This window comes from Cornus florida, unplaced genomic scaffold (genome assembly GCF_030987335.1).
Source record: "Cornus florida cultivar Cherokee Brave unplaced genomic scaffold, ASM3098733v1 CherokeeBrave_3.0.0_Hap2_Chr09, whole genome shotgun sequence".
NCBI lineage: Eukaryota > Viridiplantae > Streptophyta > Magnoliopsida > Cornales > Cornaceae > Cornus > Cornus florida.
In genome coordinates this window covers 90,652,976-90,677,161 of record NW_026775579.1, presented here as the reverse complement: position 1 = coordinate 90,677,161, position 24,186 = coordinate 90,652,976, and positions in this window count along the sequence as shown.

The following is a 24,186-nucleotide window of genomic DNA, read 5'->3' as shown; positions in this document are numbered from 1 at the left end:
TCAGATGATACTTCATCAAATATATATATATATAAATACATACATACATATTGACGAATAATGATTCTTGGACCGAAGTGTTCAACAAAGCATCCCACATATGCATTGCATTGCGGTAAGTTAAAGAATACTTTCGTCCAAATAACACGAATCTTTTTTGACTCCTATAATTGAGTTTGAAACAATGGTATAAAGTTGTTGCATAATTGAAATAATAATGTTACATGTTGATGTTTTGCAAGTGTTCGCATAAATGCATGGAGGAAGATTGGGGTGTGGATACCAAGACTCTGTACCAAGCCAACTAATGATCCCAGTCTCTCATTTTCTAATATTTATATGTTTTGCATAAGATCTGATCTGAGTAGAGTGAGGTCCACAAGCTTTTATACCAACGTGGAGGAGGCAGACAGTGGCTTGTGATGAAGAGAAAATGAGAGCGGTTGGTAGAAAGAAAGACAGGTTAGTTATTGTCAACTTTGTTTCATCCCATTATTCCACTAATGCCATTGCTGCCACCACCACCACCTCTATATATATGCAGTGGTTTTTATTTTCACTGCATTGTTTTACAAATCATTTTAATTTTTAAAGACTGTAAACCTTCTGCTTTTTATTTCCCCTTTCCTAATAATAATAAAAGTTGTAGACAAAATGTTTCCTGCCTTTTAAATGATTAAAACAAGATTATTTGCGATTCCAAAAACTAGATCTTTTACAATCCGTACCACATTAGATGGATCTCAATTCACACACATGTATGAATTGGCATCCGTTTGATGCGGCACATGTGTGAACTAGTCCGTCCAATGCGATACAACATCCAGATGTAATGATTTTTTCAATTTGTTTGTTTTAAATTTCAGATAGAAACATCCACTATACAGATGTTGGATTATCAAATATATATTATAGACTATTTTTTTTAATGAAATAAAAGGAGGTAAACTACTCCATTATCTTGAATGGGTGGTTGTTGATGCATGAAGAGTGGCTTAATGGGACTTGATCCCATCCTGACCACCAGGGCTGAACTGAATGATTGTTTTCTTAATTGTTAGTATTACAAAAATGGTGCAAAGTATGAAGAGATTAATTAGCTGGCGGTCACATGGTTTGTAATTTGTATGCTTCCTCTTTGACCTAGTGCTTCGTTTGTGGAAACACCCAACACCAATGGTTTGTCCCTTATTAACCATGTGCTGCTCTCTCTCTCTCTCACACACACACACACTAACACTCACACACACACTTGTTTGGAGTTGATGGTGCATTATAGTTCATAAAAGTATTGGGTTACCTATCTGTTTCTCTTACATTCATATTTGATTGTAATTGATGCTCCATAATTGTTCATAAAAGAATTGGCTCAACTACTTATTTAAATAAATTAGAAGGATATTGTTAAATCCCATGTTCATGTTGATGTTCACTAGAAATAGATTGCTATGTTTGTTACCATGGAATTGGTTTTTCGTTAAATTACATGGACTATGTTTTTTTTCAATTCTAATTTCAACATACTGATTTTATACCATTGAATATAAAAAAAAAAATAATAAAACAATAAAAAAAAAATGAGATATTCTTAATAAAAAAATTATGTCATTTCTTTTTTATTCGGTTAAATGGAAGAAAATATAATAAACTGACTTACTACATTCGTTAGGAGGGAAAAGAATAATAAAAATTAAATTATTTTTATTACCATATCCATCTTTATCTACAATTTATAAAAGATGGTATTGTAATCTAAAACTTTTATATTAAGAATGTTCTTCCATTGTCTAGCTTGAACACAAATCACACAATAATAAAATAGATAAAAACTATATCCCAATGACAAGAGTTTGAGTAAAAAACCAACAGATTGGGTTTTGATCCCAAAATCTACAAAGTGGGGCCAAGAGATCTTTCTGTTTTCTGGCCCACTTGAATGTATAGATCATGTGGGTACCAGTCCACATCCCCCTTAGAGACATTCTGCAATTAGTATCATTAGGGTACAGATAAGATAATGAATGAAATGTACTAACTATAATGTTTAATCATAATGTTTGCTTAAGTGCTAATCAGTTGGATATAAAAAATTGTATCTCCATGTGGATTATATTAATTGCATGGTTGGAGATGAATCTTTTCCATCTTTTTGTTTGTATATGTATCTTTCGATGCACATGCATTGTTCTTTTTTGTTGATTAAAATAGTGTCTTTCTTGGCTGTTTTCTCATGTGCAGAGAGTGCAGCGACATAGGATCATTATATGTACCTTACTACCACTATTGGAAAATAATAACTAAAGATGAAATAAAGTAGACAACATTTACATGCATGATAGATGATTTCACATGGTGTGACAGTAGTTTAGAAGATTAAATTTACAAATGTGTAAACGTTAATGCTTTAAAATCTGCTTGATTTGTTACTAGAAAAATAATTTTAAAAGAACTCTAAAAATTGTTTTTTTATGTTTGTAGAGAGTTAAAAAAGTTGGATCTCTGAAAGGAATAGCTAATGTGAAGAGGCTTTACTTCACAAATTGAAGGTTATGAATTCAAGTCCTCTTAGAACCATATAAAGTATGTGAGATGAGGGACTACATATTTGCTGGTAGTTATAGAGTGCTTTAAGATGCACAATATTATCGATGAAATTCGAGTTTTCCTTGGAGTCATCCCCAAAAAAGTGCTTGCGCAATGCAAAACTGCTATTGTAGAGTGTTTTAAGAGGGCCGTCACTATCGTGGTGGACGGATTTTACAAATCCGGAAACTAAATTTATCCACTTAGGACTATTTTGGATTGGTTTGAAAGCCACACAAAATCAATTCAGATGTAAATGATTGAGCCAAGTGGTCCTGTGAAATGGGCCCAAAGCCTTTCACTATCATTCATGATTCTACCAAATGAATTATCCATCACAATCAAACTTGTTAGATTACAGGCTTCACAGCATTCTGTCTCCATCCAAACCATATTAATTCTTGGCCTCCATGGCTGAGAATCCTAGTCACAGTGTTCGTAAGTCATCTTCAAGCTAGGGCATGGATCATCGTGTGTGCCAAATTGGTCCAAAATCCGTACATTTAGTCATGTGTCGGTTCACCGACACTTCGTATTGATGTTACAGTACATTTTAGTGTTATTTGTTCTTCTATTTTGACATTTGATTGCTGTTATTGTAACTACTACTACTAAGTAAATCACCTCTCACCAAAGTCACATATTGTGCCAACCTTTGTATATATATACACTTGGGTTGGACCTTACCCTTTCTTTTTTCTGTAAGTTATATTAATCTCGAGTGGGCTTAGGCCCAAATCTTTCTAATTATGCGAGCAATATTACGAGTCCATTTTTTCTTCTAGGCCCAATCCATAAACTATTTTTTTTTTTTTTGGGGCAAGAAACTCCTACAATGTTTACCGAATTCTCTACCTTTCACTTCTAAAAAGGAGAGGAAATACCATTGAGCCGCTTTAGAGTTGTGCAATGACTTTTTTATAAGGCTTCTGTCAAAATTTTACGAAAGATTGTACTGTAATTTAAAATTATGAATGATAGAGAGGAAGGAAGAGGAACGAGGTGGTTATAAATATATATATATATGTATTAAATTACAATATTACCCTTCATGAATATTAGATAAACTTAATATTTGTAATCTCTGCCGTCCCTTCTCTTCTAAAAACTTCCCTCCTCTTCCATCTATTCAATAGTCAGTGGGGGCAAAAAAAAAAAAATTATAGTATTATATAAACTATTTTTATGTTTTTTTTAATTATGTGCCTATAAAATTTTAATGTTGCCCCTCCCGATATAAGAAGGCCTATTGCCCCCTCCCACATAAATTTCAAAATCCGTTCCTACATCTACCAACCAAAGAGAGGAAGGATATTATCTGTTCTTTAGGAATGTCTCATTATCTTATTCAATCATTTTCTCGCCTTTTTATCCGATTTTCTTCCATCTTATTGAGCAAGTTGGTCATTTTGGACTTCAATGACAAGTTTTGTTTTGATCGACCACCAGCCCAACCCAAAGGTAAGCTTGAGCAGTCCAGAACTAGTTGAGGCTGGGCTTGGGCTCACATGTCCTTAGCATGCAGCTTTTATTTATGACCTACATATAGGGGGACGAGACGAGGAGAATAAAGAAACCCTAGGGGGACTAGTGGGGTCCCTTAAAAAAAAAAAAAAAAAAAGACATTTGGCAGAGAGATAAGGAATCAGTCAATTTCAATCAATCCATTTATTTTCAACACCACATCCAAAGCCCATTCACTGGCCTCTTATAAGTCACGCCTTTAATGCTGCTTCTCAATTGTCACATTTAATTTCAAACCACTCGCCACCAAAATAAAATTTCATTGATTATCAAAATCTGGATACAGAATATACCAAATCTTTTCTTTTCTATTCTTTCCTATGATATTGGATCAATTACATTCGTCAATCGTCGTACAAAGACCTATTAATAGAGCGGATTCTGATCCGAATTCGATCCGATTAGTCAGATATAAATTGAACAAAAAATTCAATAACTCAGTTATGATCTGAATCCGATAATTCGTTAGCTTAACAAATCGGATATGGATTATACTAATCCGATCCAATAAAAATCCGATCCGATCCGATTAAAATTATATATATAAATATATATAATTATTTATCAATAATTTTACACATATATATATCAATACTCTTATTAAAATTGTATTAAAGATAACCTAAAAATCTAAAATAATAATAATGTTATATTAAAATATTGTGGTATTCTCATCCACACGTTAATAAATCTCTTAATACACATACTAATAAAATCATACTCTTTATAATTATATGTTAGTAAATATTAATTTAATCCGATTTCGAATCCGATCTGATCTGAATCCGAGCTAAATAGGATATGGATTGGAACATTCAGTTCGAAAACTCGTTAGTGATCCGAATTCGATAATCCGTTTACTTAACAAATAGGATATGAATTTGATCGATCCGATTCGAATTAGATTCATTGACAGATCTAATTATATACTGTAGTAAAATTTCATTTGTGCATTAATAATTGGATAAAATAGTAAAATTTTGTTTAGGGTTTATATATTGAATTTCTTACTCGGCAACGGAAACCAATGAGTCCCTAATGAAAACCTAATTGAAAAGTAAAACTTAGGGGCTAAAAGTATAGGGAGTGTTGAGTGGAAAGCTAAGCTGTCAATGTCTATACTATAACATCCTCTTAACTTAAACACGTGAACCCACTCAACTCAACTTTCAACTTCCCCCCAATGTACTGCGCCTCTCCATCGGCGGCGTACATCTATCTATAAATCTATATTTATAATATATATACATATATGTACAAGCTACACTCTACTCTACACGCATCTAGCCTATACTTCCAGTTCTCTCAATACTAGAGTGACGGATCCTCTTAATTTTTTATAAATAAATAAATAAATATTAGACAAGATTCAATATATTACATTAGTTATGAAATAAATTTTTTTATTTTGTCCATTAAAAAATTTAAATTCTCACCGTCTATTTTATAAATAAAGAAAATATCATTAAGGTAAATAATTCATATATATTTATTATACTATAATGTAGTGTGTTACATTAACAATATATTAAGATAAATAATCTCATAAAAAGGAAGGAATCGAACAAATTTGCATTAATTATTTAGAAAAATTATTCTTGTTGAAATTACGAGATTATTCTTAATTTTTAAGAAAATTAAACATGGAAAACATTTACATTAATTAGTTTATTAAAAATAAACCCATAAAATGCATATATTAAAAAGTTGTGTATTTATCATTTCGTTAAATATATCACTCCATAATAAGGGGAAAAAAAATAGAGATGATTATTTTGTTACAATTACATCCCTGTTATATTTCTTTGAAGTTCGTGTGTGAATTATTGCTAGATTTTTCCTCTCAATGCTCATCTTTTCTCCGGTCTCCATTTTCGTTTCGACTTTTTTCTAATTCTGGTCTTACTAGTCCGGTCCATAAGAGAGGCTGGTGCTTTACCACTTTTTCTTTTTTAAACATTTTTTGTTTTGTTTTCTTTTTTTTTTCTTTCCACATTTACACTTCAATTAATAATTATCAATTAATGGTAGGTGGTGAATGTGACTCATCTTAATTCTTGTCACCTGTAAGGTAAAAAAATTGTACAGTTATTGTCCCTAATACTTGGAAATTGAAGCTATGCTAAAAGTCTCTAAGTTTGTACTTGTCTATTTATATCCTGAAAGTGAGAGATGCTGCATTGTTAAGCCATGCCATGTCTATATCCATTCCTTTGGAGGTTATATATGTAATATGTGTGGTCTTATGAGCCATAGGTTCAAATACTCTTGATAAACTTGTGCTATCATATCATAAACATCATTTTCCATTGGATAAATTAGTAACTCTCACCTTTAATTAGCAAATTGCATGGTTTTTTTCATGTGAAATCACCATTTATGGAGTTGCGTGATGCAACTAGAAGATATAAATTTGTTCAAAATGAACGGATTTTTTTATAATCCACAAAATAGAATGTAATGAATCTACAAAATAAGTGATATATTCAGATAAATCTGTTATTGTATTGATAATTAATTAAGTAAAAGTTAATTCTACATTTTGCAATATACGTATTTATAATAATAATAATAATAAAATTAACATTAGAAGGAAACCAAAAAAAAAAAAAAAAAAATCTAATAGCAAAAGGAAAATAACACTAAAAATAAGCTTAAAATTAAAATTTAGAATAAAAAACTTAATAAATAAAAAATACTAAATCTAAAATTTGAGAGCAATCAAACTTAGTTAAGGCCTCGAACAAAAATTCAAAAATAATCAAAAAGTCTCCTAACAAATAAGAAAATCATATTTCGGAACACTAAACTAATGTTTTCAGCCAAAAACTAACATGAACCATAAGCTAAAGATAGTGGGTGTTTCTCAATGTATCGTTTTTACCCAAAAAACACTCTTCATTTGTTGAAAACAGACTTGTTGGTCCGACTAAATTTCTGTCCTGCATCATTACAGACCCGAAGTAAAACAATAGTACATGTTTCGTTCAGTTTGGAATGAATATCGCAACGTTTTTATAAAGTACATTTCGAACTTGACGGAACAGGATGTACTGTTGACGGGAGAAGATTTTCTTACACTCTTTGCCCCCTAACATCTTGTGTTAGTATATTATAACATAGGTATTTTGCCTAACTACTTGTAATTATATACATATGTGAGAGATAAAAATTACCCCCACCCAAGGGGGCACAAGTTATTATAACTAAAATAAATGTTGTGAATTTTCATCTCCTTGGTTTTTTGTTTTTTTTTCCTAACCTCTCCTCTCCTCTGGGTTCATCCATCCAATTTATTAGTTTATCAAATTATTCACGGTGTATACTTTAATTTTTGTGTTACTCTTTTTATGAATGTCTTGGTTTCTGCATTTCAAGCTGTCAAATTCAATGACTTGATAAGGAGTCTGGATTTCAATTTCAAGACTCTGCTTTCTGAAGGGTCACTCTCCTATTTGGGTCATGATGTGCTTCAATGGACTAGCATTGATTGATAAACAACTGGTTCAGATTCCAGATCTATGGTGGATACGATCCTTTTAAATGTAACACTAACTATAGCTATCACGACGCAAGTATCATCAGATGGGACAAATGATAGCAACAAATTTTGATTTTTTTACAAATGATTAATTGTAAGTCTCTTATTGGTTAAGCCTAGATCAAATCAGAATTCAATCTGTTTACAAACTAAAATCCATGGATCAATCTAGAAGCATAAGAAATTTGTGTTTTACGAGGGTTCGTAACATTCGTAAAAGTGCGCACTCATGCGAACCCTCGCATATACGAGTTTAGTAATAAATATATAGTTAACACACTTGATTATTGGAAAACACACCCCATAATAGATTTTGAATGTAAAACTAATAGTGATTTGATTTTAAAAGAAAATGAAAATTTTTATTTAAAAATAACTTATTCAAGGTATCTTTGAAGTAATTATAGCTGTCTATTATAGTACAACACATGAACAAAATACTCGACAATAAGAACCTAAAAATAAAACAGAATGCATTCTTTCTACCGAGACCAATGGTTGAATCTAAACTTTGGAGTCAGTTATATAATTTTACACTAACACAACTGTACATGTTCAATAAAATGATTGAGATGTAAATACTTGGAACATTTGACTTTCTGATAATAAAAAAAAAAAAAAAGTTATATTTATTTTTGGTTTAAACACTCTCATAATGTTAATTGAGCGATTTTGTTGACCAAATTTTGGTGGTGGTGGTAATCAAAGATTCCAATGAGAATATATGAGACTTGAAGAGTATTTTGATTTCACCATCTTGAAACAGTAGGACACCCTGTCCGCCACACATGAGTTTGTCCAAACATTAAATTTTGGCGAGGCAAATTCAGTGGTTGATATGAGCCTCCAGGAGCTTGGAAGTTGGTGGGGCGTTTTCATCTCCATTAAGTCGTACACCTTGCCTCCTAGCGATACTTGTGTCCAATCTCATCGTGCATCTTCACTGACATTTGTTTTCCCCATTTCTTAAACACCACCACCCCCACTGCCAATGGCATACTGGCCCACCTTCCCATGAACTATTACATTGGTTGTGAGAGGAGGGTTTTAGGGTGTGATGCTTGCATTGTGGTGTGATGTACTTGCTCCAACGCATCATACATATTCTAATATTTACATGTGTGAACACTCACGCAGAAAGGGCATCTATAGAGTTAGGATCATCTGTACCTGTTGTAACGTATCTGACGGATCCTAACACTTACACGCATAAACACTCAAAGATTTATATATTACTACGTTTGTAAGTTGAAATTCATTCGATACATCGAGGATTCCAATTCGTTCTTGTGACTTTATTCAGGGTTAATTCCATTTACCTCTCTTAAAATTCGTCAATATTTTATTTAGATCTCCTTCTTGTTTCATAATCCTACTTATCTCTGTTGAGGTTTTGGTTTATGTAACACATTCCTCCATGTCTGAGCATTTTGCCTCCAAATGTCTGCAAACATTTCATGGGCAAAACTAGGGGTGACCAACAGGCCTGTGACCTAGCGGTATAAGACTTCTACTTCCCAAAAGGAGGTCAGGGATTCGAATCTCAGTGAAGGCAGTGTGTGTAAGTCCCAACTAGGAAAAAAAAACTAAGGGTGCACAAAAATCCGATCAAACTGAAAATTCAAACCAAACCAAACCAAACCGGACAGTTTGGTTTGGTTTACTAATGGTTTGGTTTGGTCACGGTTCTATATTTATGAAATCGTAAAGATACGGTTTGGTCACGACTTGAAATCCTTTAGGACCAAACTAGAAGTTGTATATGATATATATAATATAATATAATCCTACAATTCAAATTATTTAGAAGTTCGTAGCAACTATCAATCATATGGTTCACTCTTAATTTTTTTTAGGTCTTATCAATTTATTAGATGATTTTTTATTTTTTATTTTTTTATAGTGGCTAAATTTTGAATTGTGGCTTATTGTTTGTTGTTGAATTAATAATTATAAATGTATTAGGTTATTCGTAATTCTGAATTTGTTTACTTCAGTTACAAAAGTGTTATGAATTAAAAGTTCTGAATATATTTATAGTTCTGAATGTGTTGGTAACTTGGTTCATAGCTATGCATGTAGGTTTTGAAATATTAATACGTCTGTAACAACGAAAGAAAGAAAAACGTGGAACCGAACCAAACTGATTTTTCACGATTTGGTTTGGTTTGGTTCATTTGGTCAAATGGTTCGGTTCGGTTCAGTTCCAAATTTTATGAATCTGTTAGAATTGGTTTGGTTTTAAAAAACTTTTAAATTGGTCCAAATCGAACCATGTACACCCCTTAGATAAAACGAAGGTAAGTAAAATTATGAAATATAGAGAAAATTTATGTGAAATATTAACAAAATTTAAGGGATGCAAATGAAATTTATCCTTTATTTATGGCTTATTTTGTCACAGTAAGAGTACTCGTCTCATTCAGTCATTCAATCAATGAATAGGGATGGCAATGGGGCGGGTGGGGCGAGGATCTCATTTCCCATCCCTATCCCCGGTCAAATTTTTTACCCCCATCCCCGCCCCCATACCCGTTTAAATTTCAACTCCCTCCCCCGTCCCCGCCCCGCCTCGCCACATTAGCTCCCGTCCCCACCCCACCCTGCCCCGCATAACTTTTTTAAAATTCCAATTCACCATCAACAAAATTAACACAACTATTTTCAATTTAATAAAACTTCAGCAGAATTATAACAATTTAAAACATATCATTTCAACCCGATCAAACTTATAGGAAAACTACATATAACATTTTTTGGAATAGTCTGGAAATTTTTAACATGATCAATCAAAACGAATAACATTCTTCCAACGACGACTATGCTGCGAGGAAATAGATCTAGGGTTTCAGAAGTGAATATATTATATATATAGTTATGTAATTTAGTAATATTTTGTAACATGTAAGAACAGTTTTGTAAAAATACAAAATAAATGGGGCGAGGAGGGGCGGGGTTACCCTCCCCCAGCCCCGCCCTATCCCCCGCCGGGGTTTCAAATACAATCCCCATTCCCTTTCCATTTACATAAATGAATTCCCAAATTCGTCATAACAGGGACGGGGTGGGACGAGGACTCGCCGAGTATAGAGATTTTGCCACCCCTATCAATGAAATTGATCACGGTAAATGACAAACTCACGTTACCATAATAGTGTAAAACATATCTAAAAGAATTTTAAAATTCAGTAATAAATTTAAAATTTTAGTCATTTCACACAATTACAATAACCTGAGTTATCATCCATGATAATGGAATTTACTAATTAGAGTGGTTCCTTTGAAGAGAAAGGATTTTGATCCAATTTTAATAGGGTAGGGTTGAAAGATATGGAGTGGGTCACCTCATGGTCCAATAGGAAGTAATGTTTATGGTAAGGGTTTAGGGGCATAGGGTATCAAAAGCTACGCGTAGTATCCAAATTTAATGATGAAAATGATACGTTTCAGTCTTATATCCACCCATCCAGCCTCCACTTTAATCTTTTCTTTATCGCTTTCTCAGCCCTTGTCTCTCTTCATATTTACTAAATGCTAAACCCTATTCACACCATATTTAGGGGACCTAATTTTCTACTAGTCATTGCTTCTAATCATGAACCCTATCATGTTTGGTGACTGAGAAAGGATAAAAAGAGAATCACTTTCCCCTCTCTCTCTCATACACACCAATCATATGTAGTGCTCTTAAACCATCTACGTCTCAAGTTGCATGTTTTTGTATGTTGATTAGAGATTTGTCCTAATTGATAGTCTAATAAAAAGGTTGTTTGGTTAAAAAATTAATGGAGAAGCAATTAACATTGTCTTCCTATGACCCCACCTCTTTTCGCACTTCTGCCACACTACCACAATGCTTCTATTGCTTGCTTGCTTCTTTCTTTTTTTTTTCCTTTTTAAAAAATAAAAAACTATTGTTTGTTATTTTAAATTGTAATTTACAAAAACTTAAAATTATTTGCATCTAAAGACTAATTAAACATAGTCGGAGGCACAAAGTGATGTTTTACAAATTATGTACCTGTATGTATAAAAAATTTCAAACAAGGGTATTTTAGAAAGAAAAATAAATTTCAAAGGGACTCAAAATGATATTTTACAAACTATATATATATATATATATATATATATAATTTAATGGGTCAGCCCAACGGGCTCCGTCCATGGTTATAGTACATGTATCCGACACTATAGTCTTTTCTTTTCTAGATGAGTAAATTGTGGTAATAAGCTATTAGCATAGTGAAAAGACCTATCTTTTACGAAAGAAAATGCCAAATATATATATATATTTATTTATTTATTTCGGTGTTTTACAAAAGTTTAGGTCAAGTCTATTAAGTAGTGAGTAAAAAATAACGTACCAAAAATGAATAAATAAGTTTTTTTTAAAAAAATTTAAATTTATTTTTCTTCCTAAATATTTACAACAATTAAACACTAAAAAATAAAAAATAAGTAAAAAATTTAAAATACTTTATATCCAAACAAACAAATGAAGCCTAAAGGTAACATAATTACATAAATTTTACGAAATACTTTGTGAAAAAAAAAAAAAAAAAAATGAAGTGAATTAAGGGTGGTAGGGATCATTGTTCACACTTCTAAATTAACAACTTACTAGGAGGTAAACATGGACCATGGAGTACTGACTTTAATAACTTGGACTTTCCATAGAATTACATGATCATAAGCTATATATATATATATATATATATATTCTGTGGGGCTCATATATTAATGCCTGGGAATTAACCAAGGTGGGTGTCGGTATATGGATAGCCAAAGTACAAACATTCTTTCAGTAGTAATTCAAAGTTTCAAAAACCGTCCACCATATAGCTACAAAGATATAGCCCCACTTATTTGACCAACCAGGACGCTTTTGTACACATGAAAGTAAATAAATAATAGAGCTGACATATGATAAATGTAAAATGCTTGTGTGACATGCCATGGGCAGTATGGGAATTAACACTGAATCACATTCATGAAGAAGGAACAGAACAGTTAAGAGGATTAAATAGAAAAGCAAAAGCTGACTCTGTTTTTTTGTGGAGAGCTTTTGTTTTGGAGCTTTTGGAGTGATTCAGAAGAAGCAAAAGAGGGAGATGATGACGTGGGCAGGCACGCCTCTTCTGGCTTTGTTTTGTTCATTCATCAGAAATAAATAATGTAATTAATAAACATGTTATTTATTATATGTACAGACGTATAGATATAGATAAATAAAACAAATTAAGAGTCTCTGCCAAAGGAGGAGGAGGAAGAAGGCTAAGATAAGGAGTGTCGCCAAAAAAAGTCAGGAGCTTCACTATATTTGTCGGGCTCAGATGTTGCCAATGCCTGTCACTGAGTCTGACTCACTGGGGTGTACGTGTTTTACATCTTCATGTCCGTAGGCCAACAGTGCATCTGTGGCACTCTAATATGGGCCCACCTGTACCGAACTGGCTAACACGACGATATATATATATATATATTTTATTATACACACAGAGGCATTTGGTTTAGTTTTGTGATTATGAGAAAATAATTAAAATATGGTCTGTGTTTTGGTAACTGGTTTTTATATCATCTGCTGTTTTTTATTTTTTATTTTTATTTTTTTTATTTTTTTTTTGAAATTGTTCATGAGTAACAAATCAAGGGTGAAGTGCAAAATATCCCCTTCTAAAATATATTTATAATGCATATCACATTTTTAACGCGTAAAAAACACACTTAAAGTTTTAATTTGGTGCAAATAAGTTCATCTGACAAATTTAAACTCAAAGTTGACTAAATTATAATTTTGTAAAATGATCAAAAATGACACTATTGGAGGACGGTCCTAACATGCAAAAAAATACCCCTAAAGTTTCAATTTAGTGTAAATACGTTCCTCTGACAAATTTAAACCATAAGTTGACTAAATTACCTTTATTGAACCATTTTATAAAATATATAAAAATAAATGAATTTGTAAAATGATTGAAAATGACATTATTGGAGGACGCATACAATGGATAATTAAAGATAAAAATAGAAAATAAAAATAAAAATAAAAGTAAAGATAAAAATAAAAAATAAAAATAAAGTGCAAACTAAAAAAAATAAATCTACTTCAAACTCCAAAAATCAATGTACACTGATATTGGGATTTAGTAGAAAACAGTAAATTGAAATTTTAAAAAATTCAAATCCTTATTTTAAAAATTCTCAAAGTTTCAAAAAAAAAAAAAAAAAAGTTTAGAGATATATATAAAGAAAAAAGTTATATATATATAAGGTAATGTGCACATAACCAGGCACGGACCTGGTCGAGGACCAGTGCCCCCACTGAAATTTTTTATTTATTTACATTATTACCTATACTCTTTGTTAAAATTTTAAAAATGACCCCTCTCAATTTGTAAAAGTCCCCCCCTCCCAATTTATAAAAATACCACACCTCACATCTTGACCCCACTGATTTTTTTGATACAAAAAATAATTATCTCTTTTTCACTCTCTACCGCCCTCCACATTCACGATTCTTTCTTACACACTTTGATATTTTCACTTAATTTTTAAAAATACCTACTATATATATTCTTGCGTTTTAGTTTAAGATAAAAAAGAAAGTAAAGTAAATTAACTTTTTTTATTTCTGCACATCCCACATCCATGGTAATTTAGAAATCACAGACACGGTAAAAAATTGTCTTTAATTTTTTTTTTTTTTTTTTTCAATAGCGCCCCCTCAAAAAAATTTCTAGGTCTGTCACTACACATAATACCCATGTACTATGAGATTAGTAGCATATATACCTCATTGAATATTTTTGAAAGAGAAAAAAGCCAAAATGAGTATTACAATACTAATTTATGTCAAATTCTGATTTAGTGGTATTTCTGTACAATATGAAAAGATTAAGGATATTTTTTGTACACTTTTTTAAATATGAAATAAAAATAGTACGCGGAATATATTTTAAGGTATTTTTTGCACTTGTCCCAACAAATCAACCAAACAAACCCTATATGAAACGGTGATAAAAAATTATATCTTCCGTTTGATACAAGTAATAAAAAATTGAATTGAATAAAGAGAGAGAGAGATGAATGAGAAATCACTATAGACATCATGCTATTTCCCTCTATTATTGTTTGTTTTGATGGAAAAAATGAACAATGTCACATTTTATTTTGTTTGATTAGAAGGAAAAGAATGAGAGTTTTTATAATTTTGTAAATAATTGAATGCTAAAAATAATATTTTATAATTACGAATTGATTTTTCTACCTTTTCCTTCTCTTGCCTAATTTTTGGTGCATAAAAAAAAGTTGGTTAAAGAATGTATCCTTAAGAGGAGGTAGTTAGAGGGGAAGGAGAAACTGAGAGAGGGAAGAGGGTAGAGGAGGGAAGAGTAAGTTATTTTTCGGTAAAAGGGGAAGGGTAAGAAAAGTGAGTAGAAAGAAGGTATCATATTTACGGATTTACCAAAAATCTTATGAGGTCCGGTGTCCCTTCTCGTTTTTCTCTTTATTGTTTCAGTTGTTTTAAAAAATATATAATAATTAAACCAAACGACCCATTTTCAATAAAAAACAATATATATATATATATATATATATATATATATTTTTGATCATATTTGTCTTATCAAGAAAATTTTGTTACCCTTTACAATCTCATATAAACATTCTATCATTCACGTGCCATAACACTTTTTAAGTTCCAAATTAATTCACCCGACCACAAAAAAGTTTCAAGTACAATTCCATGATATAAACTTCACACTTGATTGTTGAATGATATTTGGTTTTATTTGACCAACTAAAGTTCAAAATCTACTTGTCCAAGTCTGGATTAGCCTTAATTTGAGTGTAACAAACAAATTTTAGGCTTGATATAAGAAGTGCCATCACTCTTTTTTTAATTTTGAATCAAAGAGAAAATATAAGATTTCTACTTAATACCTATATATATATATATATATATATATATATAGTGTATTTATAGTATATAGTCCGGTAACCTATTGAGTAGGACAAAGGTGTAGGTCTTTATATTCTTATCATGGGACCATGAGGGGATACTTTTCCGTACAAGAATCATGAAGGTTGCTTAGCTTGTTTGAATGTGTATGCGAGAGCTAGGTTTATAGTCTGTAGGTCGAATAAGTAGCTTGTTTCTATGCGTCTCATGTGCAAGATATGTGTTACTCCTGTCATTTAACTATGCACAATTCGTACTAACCTATGTGATTCTATTTTCCAATTTATTTTTTAAGAAAATGACCATATTATTATTATTATTAACTTAATTGATATTTTCATCATGAATTGATAAAAGTTTAACATTTACAGTTGTAAACGACTAAAAATAAAAGAAGTACAATAAGGGATAGAAAACTCATTGTTACTTTCTAAATTTCTGATTTCAAATCCATAGATTTCGTTAGAAGGAGAGTGAGTCATGACTTTAGTTAGAACTTCAAAATGAGATAGAGATGATGGTTATGGCGATTGGAGGCCAAATATGTACTAGAAGTCTTATCAATCAAGGTATTATTAGAATTTTGATAAAATTTTAAGTCAATAATAAATATATATTAAAAAAAGTTTATTGGGGCGGTTGTCTCTACTGAGCCTTCTTGAATCCATACTTACTTGATGATAAGGTAAAATACAAGAACAATGTATTTGCAAATTTTGATTTATTTTACTTAAATCGATGAAGAAAATGAAAAGGGAAGGAAAGGAGAAATTAATTGATAAAACAACAGCCCACCATAGCTCATTTTTTTCATTCAAAGGCTTTCTGGTTAGGGTTAAATCAACAATCGAACCAAAACCATTCTTGTTTAAAAAACAGTAAGAATTGTGCTAAAGTCTGTAGCATTAAAGCATTAGTTACTTCCACTCTTTGATATATGGAACTAAAATTAGTAATTTTAATTTCATGAGAAAATAAGCAATTCCACGCAGTTGACCCAGTGATTGAGACAAAACAAGACCAAATCCGTAGGGCTGAACATTGACATTAAATGTGGAGGTTATGACTCCCAATCATTGATCTTCACCACTCATTCATGGATTACCTCCTCCCCAGGTTCCTCCATGGCCTTTCACATGGCCTATACCTTAAATTTTCCAGATGGATACAGTTCACTACTTGTGGGTCGGGTTTCTGTAGGGTCCAATTGCCAGCTTGATTTATTCTCCCCAGTTATTAACTAGGCTCCACCTTCCTTGTTTTTTTTTCTTTTTTCTTCCCCCATTTGTGCGTTTTTTTCTTTTTCTTTTTAATTCAAAAATCTAGAGATAATGACTATAAACTAGTCATTTTTTCCCCTTATATAAATCTTTTTGTTACTAATAATAGGAATTCAGCTCATAATTTCACATATTTCTTTCAATATTTAGGCAACACATTCTTAAGAGTCTGTTTGACAATCATTTTTGTTTCTTGTTTATGTTTTTTTCCCAAAAATGATGTCTATTTTTGGAAAACATGTTTAGCAATGTAAAATTTGTTGCAAGATTTTTGAAAATGGTCAATTAATTGTTAAAAGACACTAGTGGTATCTTTTCTTTTTTTTTTTTCTTTTTTTTTTGACAAGAAATTTATACGCTCGTTTGTCTCTAAAGCCATATGAGCAGACTTAAGCAGTGTTCGAAAAATCATGTTTTTTAATTGACTTAACTGTCTAAGTAAATAAAACTAGAACAAAATCCTTCAAAATTATGAACAATGGTATAATCTTCGGTCTTTAAACAGATGAGAGAAAATAAAAAATAGACGGAGAGGCTTAAACAAGCTTGAGATTTCTTTGATTCTCGCGTATCTAATATTTTAGTTTTTCTATGTACGTGAATGGCATATGTTGGGATTCAGAATCACCTTCACCAATTGAATGGGACCCTGGGTTCCTCTCGTTGAAAGTACTTTGATCCATATGTTGAAGGCTTGAAGTCTAAACAGTGTTATTTTAACAACACATTTTTTGTGATACTTTTACAGGTCAACTGCATAAAACACCTCTTTAGTTTGTTTACGATAATCTTTTCATGTATAGAAAACACAGAAAATTTTAATTTGGTATAAATAAATCCTTGACACATTTGAGTTATAATTTGACTAAATTGCATTTATATACACATTTTACATATTATTTAAAAATGTATCATTTCATAAAATGATGAAATGATTATTTAGTACATAAGGGGTGTGATATGCATTATAAGTATATTATAGGAGTGTTTTTTGCACTCTGTAAACTTTGTTTTGAATCTTAGATTTAATTAAGCATATAGTTTTATTGTAATTTGAATAGTATGATAACGGAAGGTGATTAAACACTCGTTTGTTTTTTTTCTCAATAAAAATTAAATACCCATTTGTTGCTTTGTCAAAATGATATATGTATGTGTGTGTCTGTGTGAAAATTTATTACAAATTCTAAAGTTAAAAAAATTAAATGTATATTGTTTATATATAATGTATAAGTTTCTTTAATTAAATTTTTTTAGTTATATATTTAATAAAAACTGATAACTATATTAAAATTTAATTAGGAATAATTTTTTTCTTTTTTATAATTATAAAAGGAATTGAAATTTGCATTCCATATGATATATTGTATATTAATCTGACAATTGTGACAAATTTTTTATTTTTCTAAGAGAGATAATACATTGTTAGTAGAAATATATAGAGATAATTTTTTTCTTTCGAAAAGGTGAGAGAAAATTGTTAAAAATGGGTTAAATATAGTTAATTTGCACATAACGCCCCTATACTATGAGAATATTAGCGCACACGCCCCCTTGGGCATTTTCGGAAGAGTAAAATGGTAAAACGAATATTACAGTATTGTTTTATGTCAAATTTCTAATTGAGTGGTGTTTTCATACAATTTTAAAAGTATAGGAGTGTTTTTAGCACATTTTTTCAAATATCAATAAAAAAATATACACTGGGAATGTTTTTTGCACTTGACCCTACTTTTATATTTAAGTGTCTTATTGATACAAATACCAAAGAGAGTTTTAGGTATAAATTAACTTGTTAGTAATCCACTTCAGATATGACCCAGCGGTTTACTCGCTGGACTTTGGAGTTTAGCAAGCCAAAAGTTTAGAGTTCGAGTCCCACTGGGTATTCTTTGTGGCTAGTCTCCGCTACCCTGCAACTTACCCCGCCTGGGTGGGGAGACATCTTTCCGGATCCTCGGAGATTAGTCGAGTTGTTGAGGGGTCCTAAGAGTTCGTGCCATCCCGAACACCCCAAGTTAATAAAAAAAAAGAAAAAGAAAAAGAAAAACACTTGTTAGTAAATGATGATTTACATTTCCATTGCAATTCTTTCACAATATATTACTTAATTGGGTTTGTCCACTAAGTTTTCAGTGTCTTAGTCCACATCTGCACGGTAATTAACAAAATAATAATACTAACAAATAAAATAAAAGAAATTTTTAGGCAAAAAAAAAAAAAAAAAAAATCTTGAAGTTTCACCATGTGAACACAATACCTCTTATGGTATAAAAGTGAGTAAGTCAGTCCCTTTAGTTTCAAAAGTGAGCTACTTTTCCCCTTGCATTTCACCTTCGGTCACTTTTTATTCATTTTGTGATGCACATTATTGATATTTTTTTTATTAATTCTGAAAGTACCCTCTAATATGATTGTTATACCCCATCTCCATATAAAAAGATTTTTGCATTCCTTTGTTCGAATCAAACACATTTTTTGCTCTATCCTTTCCATTTGCATCTACTCTCTATGCTCTTTCTCCAAGTTCAGTTCATTTAAACATTATATATATATGTGTGTGTGTGTGTGTTTTTGGACCATATATATTTTCATGTGCATTTCTTTTACTTCTATCTCTTCTAGCTACTAGAAGATTTTTGGGAACTAAACTATATCAAATGATCTGTAATGTAATATAATGTAAATGATGATATAATAAAACCATAAAAAGTATGTAGTCAAAGGTTGTCACTGGTGGAATATGTATGACCAAGGCGATCCAACCTGAAGTTGGCACCGGATAGACATGGACCAAAGTAGCATGTGATACAAGTATTACTTTATCACTAATAACAACAACAATAACAATAATAATAAAAATAAAACATTTTAAAATTTAAATGCATTGGTGTCACACGCAGGAATTATTACTCTAGCTATCTATAATTGCTTAAATTTTAATAACTTTTATTTTATTATTAAACATATCCAAATAACATGATTGATAATCACAACACAAGCATACATTCATACCAACTCACAAGCAAAACTTTACTAATTATATATTAATTAACTTAGCAAAACTAATTAAACACTTGCAGACATATGTATATATGGTTACACTCAAAAGCATACATCCAGTACCCATTGATACACACTTGTGCAAGTACTACACCAGGCAAACCTTCACACACACACACGCATGCACTTACACCTCCTGAACTCTTTTTTTTTTTTTTTTTTTTCATTTGCATGTGATCTCTATTCCAGACAGTTTTGAATTGAGCAGGTAATTCATTCGATCAGAGTTCACATAATTCAGGTATAGACCGATATAAAGAGTTACAACACTTAAGTCAATTTATGATCATGTAATATCTCAAGTGTGAAATAAGAAATTTTACATTATATTTATAGTTTGCAGTTGCGGTATCGATTACGATAACAATCACGGTATAATGAATTCGGATAAATATTAGTATAAATCTATTGAACCGAACCGACCAATTCATGAAGGTATTTAACGATATCGATCCCTTAAAAAAAAAAATTATGAATCGAAATATGTAACCATGATTATATTATCCGCTGTTCTTACTAATTCGATCCTTCACAATTGAAAGGTGAAATAAATTGTCCATTAACACTATTTATAAAGTTACTGCACCAATATTTCAGTTATTTGGTGGCCTTTCTCAATCCAAATTTGTGGGACCAGGCAGGACTTTTATTACCACATCCTCCTTGTCCATTAATGAAAAGGAAAGCTTCGTTCGCTACATGCAGAATAATGTGAATTATTATTCTATCTTTATCCAGAAATGGAGGAGGGGTCATTCATTGAACATATGAAATTGAAATTGTAAGTCCTTCTCAACGACACATTTGTAAACTATCCTCAAAATACAACTAAATAATTATACAGTACAGTACTTGCATTAAACAAATGAGTAAGTAAAAATAAAAATAAAAAATTCTATGAGCAATATATACATACGGATGACCGTGAATATAAAAATTCAATATTGAATGTCTTTTCATTTTAATCATGTAACTAATTAAACCAAAATTAACCATCACCAACCTTTATACTTTGTTTCACGGGGGTGAGGAAGACTCGTTCGGTTAAAACTATTTTCGTAGAATAGATTTGGAGCCCTTCGTTTATCTTCTAAACGTATAAGTTACAACAACGAGGAGGAACATTATTTCTCTTTCTTTTTATTTATTTCCACTAATTTGTTTATTTTTTTTCCTTTCCACTCTCCAGGGTTTGTGTTGGAAATCTTATCTATAAGTTGACTCAACGATTATGACCGATTTATTGGGTCTTCAATATAGGCTAATTTTTAGGGATTTTATTTTTATTCTGATTTGATTTGATTTTATTTTATTCTCTTTATTTTGATTTGATTTTATTCTCTTTTCCATATTTGTAATTTTTCGCTTGTATATAATGATAGTCAGGCTCTCAAATTGAGTACGCCAATTTTACTAAGTTACTTTTTGATATCAGAGCCTCAAACTTACGCCTCCCCCATCTCTCTATCTTTCACCGCCTCTTTTAATATCTCTCTCTATCTCGTTACAGCCCCTTCCCTATTTTTTTTTTTTCACAAACCTTCTCTCTTTTTCAGGTCACTGTTGCGACAGTCCTAGGGGAAGTCAATCTCCTCAAGGTTCAATCCTTGTAGGGGTATTCCCTTAGTCTTTTTTATGCACTAAGGGTCAGAACACGTGTTTGTAATTTTTTGGGACTGCCGGGATATTCGGTAGCATTTTCGGATTAGACCGCCATGTTTCCGGCTTCTTGGTTTGATCAAAATCAGGTTTATTCCTCCTTTATTTGAAATTATTGGTAATCTGTTGAATTGATCTATTTAATATTATGGTTGAATCAAGTAATAATAAAGAAACTCTCTTTTCGGCGCAACACATACCGGCTCAACGAGTTACTAGTGTGCTATTGAATGGCCGTAATTTTGCATCCTGGGCTCCTTCCCTCCGCCTCTATGTTGGTGGAAAAGGCAAATCAGGGTAGATTTTGGGTACTGAAAATAGGCCAGATATTAAAGATCCTAAATATGCTCAGTGGGATATGGACAATTGCACCATTTTAGGATGGATGTTTAATTCTATGGAAGAATGCATTTATAATATATTCATGTTTTATGATTCTGTTAATGACTTGTGGACTGCTTTGAATCAAATGTATGCTCATTCTAGGAATGATGCTTGTATTTTTGAATTATATCAAGATATTGCTAACGCCTCGCAGGAAGGCCTGAATTTGTCTGTAACTGATTATTTTGGGTATTTGAGATCTCGTTGGGAGGAACTAGCTCAATATGAGCCTCTCAGTGAATTTTCTTCTGAGGCAGCCTCTCTTCTTGTCAAACGTCTTGATCGTCAGCATACCTATCAGTTTTTGATGGGATTACGCCCAGAATTTGAACCACTAAAGTCTCAGATCTTGAATGCATCACCAATGCCATCCCTGTTGGAAGCCTTTGCTACTGTTGATGATGAAGCACACAGGCACCGTTTAATTCAGCCCTCAATTGTTCCTATACCAGTGTCTGAGCCTGCTGGGGATAGTATGGCTTTTGCAGCCAACTTTGGATCACGAGCTTCTGGAGGTCAGATTATTTGTCACCATTGTGGAGGGGTTGGACATATTAAGGCTCGTTGCTTCAAACTTCATCCTGAACTGAAGTAAAAAATTTCTAGGAACCGTTTATCTGGAACTGGTTCTTCTCGTACTGCGGCTGTTGCAGAAACTCCTGTTACTACTGGTGGATCTACTGTATTTCCTGGATTGAGCCAGCTTCAGTCTCAGATTGGGCATATCCAAGACCAGCTTGGCTCCCTTGCTTCTAGAGTTAGTGCTCCTTCAACTGCTCCCACTGCAATTATTGCTACAGGTACTCCTAGTGCATTTCATGTTAAGGCCAAACAGCCCACTTGGGTTCTGGATTCTGGGGCCAATGATCACATGACTGGTGAGTTATCAGTTTTTTCTTCTAATGTCATACCTGTTACCCAATCTGTGTATCTTGCGGATGGCTCTACATCTTACATTCACAGTAAGGGTGATGTTTGTCTGTCTCCTGATATTACTCTTTCATCTGTCCTTCATGTACTTAAATTTGCCTTTAACCATTTATCTGTTAGCCGGCTTGCAAAAAACCTCCAATGTGCAGTTATATTCTTACCAGATCACTGTTTGTTGCAGGACCTTTGTTCGAAGAGGATTTTTGGCAGGGGTTATGAGCGTGATGGGTTTTACTACTTTAGGGAACCACCAGGAACGAGTCTTCAAGCTTCTGTCCTACCTACTTCTAGTGTTTATGATGTTTCTTTTCGCACTCTTAGTCTGTGGCATGCACGTTTGGGGCATGTAAACTTTCAATATCTATGTCTATTGTTTCCTTCGTTAAATAAAGTATGTAAGGACCATAAGTTTCAATGTGAAGTTTGTGAGTTTTCTAAACATACTAGAACTAGCTATATTTCTCATATGAGTCGTGCTCCTAGTATGTTTGATCTTATTCATTCTGATGTCTGGGGCCCTTCCCCAGTTACTGCTTTTTCTGGACATCGATATTATGTGATATTTATTGATGATTATTCTCGTTGTACTTGGGTTTATTTATTGAAAAAGAAATCTGATGTGTTTATTTTATTTACTCAGTTTCTTCAAATGATCAAAACCCAGTATAACACTGTTGTCCGTAATATTCGTTCTGATAATGGACGAGAATATGTTTCGAATGAGTTCCGGTCTGAACTTAATAAAAAGGGGATTTTACATCAACTCACTTACCCCTATACTCCTGAGCAAAATGGCGTGGCTGAACGTAAAAACCGTCATCTTATGTCTGTGGTCCGATGTCTTCTGAGTGGTATGCATGTGCCTAAATTCTATTGGCACATGGATGTTCTTACAGCTGCTTTTCTGATTAATCGTACTCCCAGTCCAGTTTTGGGTGGTAAGGCACCACTTCAGATTCTCCAGCCTGATTATACATTGTTTCACCTTCTGCCTCGTGTTTTTGGCTGTACTTGTTTTGTTCATAACCGTAGTCCTTCTCATCATAAACTTGATGATAAATCTATTAGATGTATTTTCTTGGGGTATTCTGCTATGTCAAAGGGCTATCGTTGTTATGATCCTGTGACCAAACATATGTATCATTCTCTTGATATGACATTTCATGAAACTGTTCCTTTTTATAGTACTAATTCTGTGGTACAGGATTCTCTCTCTTGTGATCTGGAGAAGGAGATTTCTCCTATTGCCCGTCCTGTTC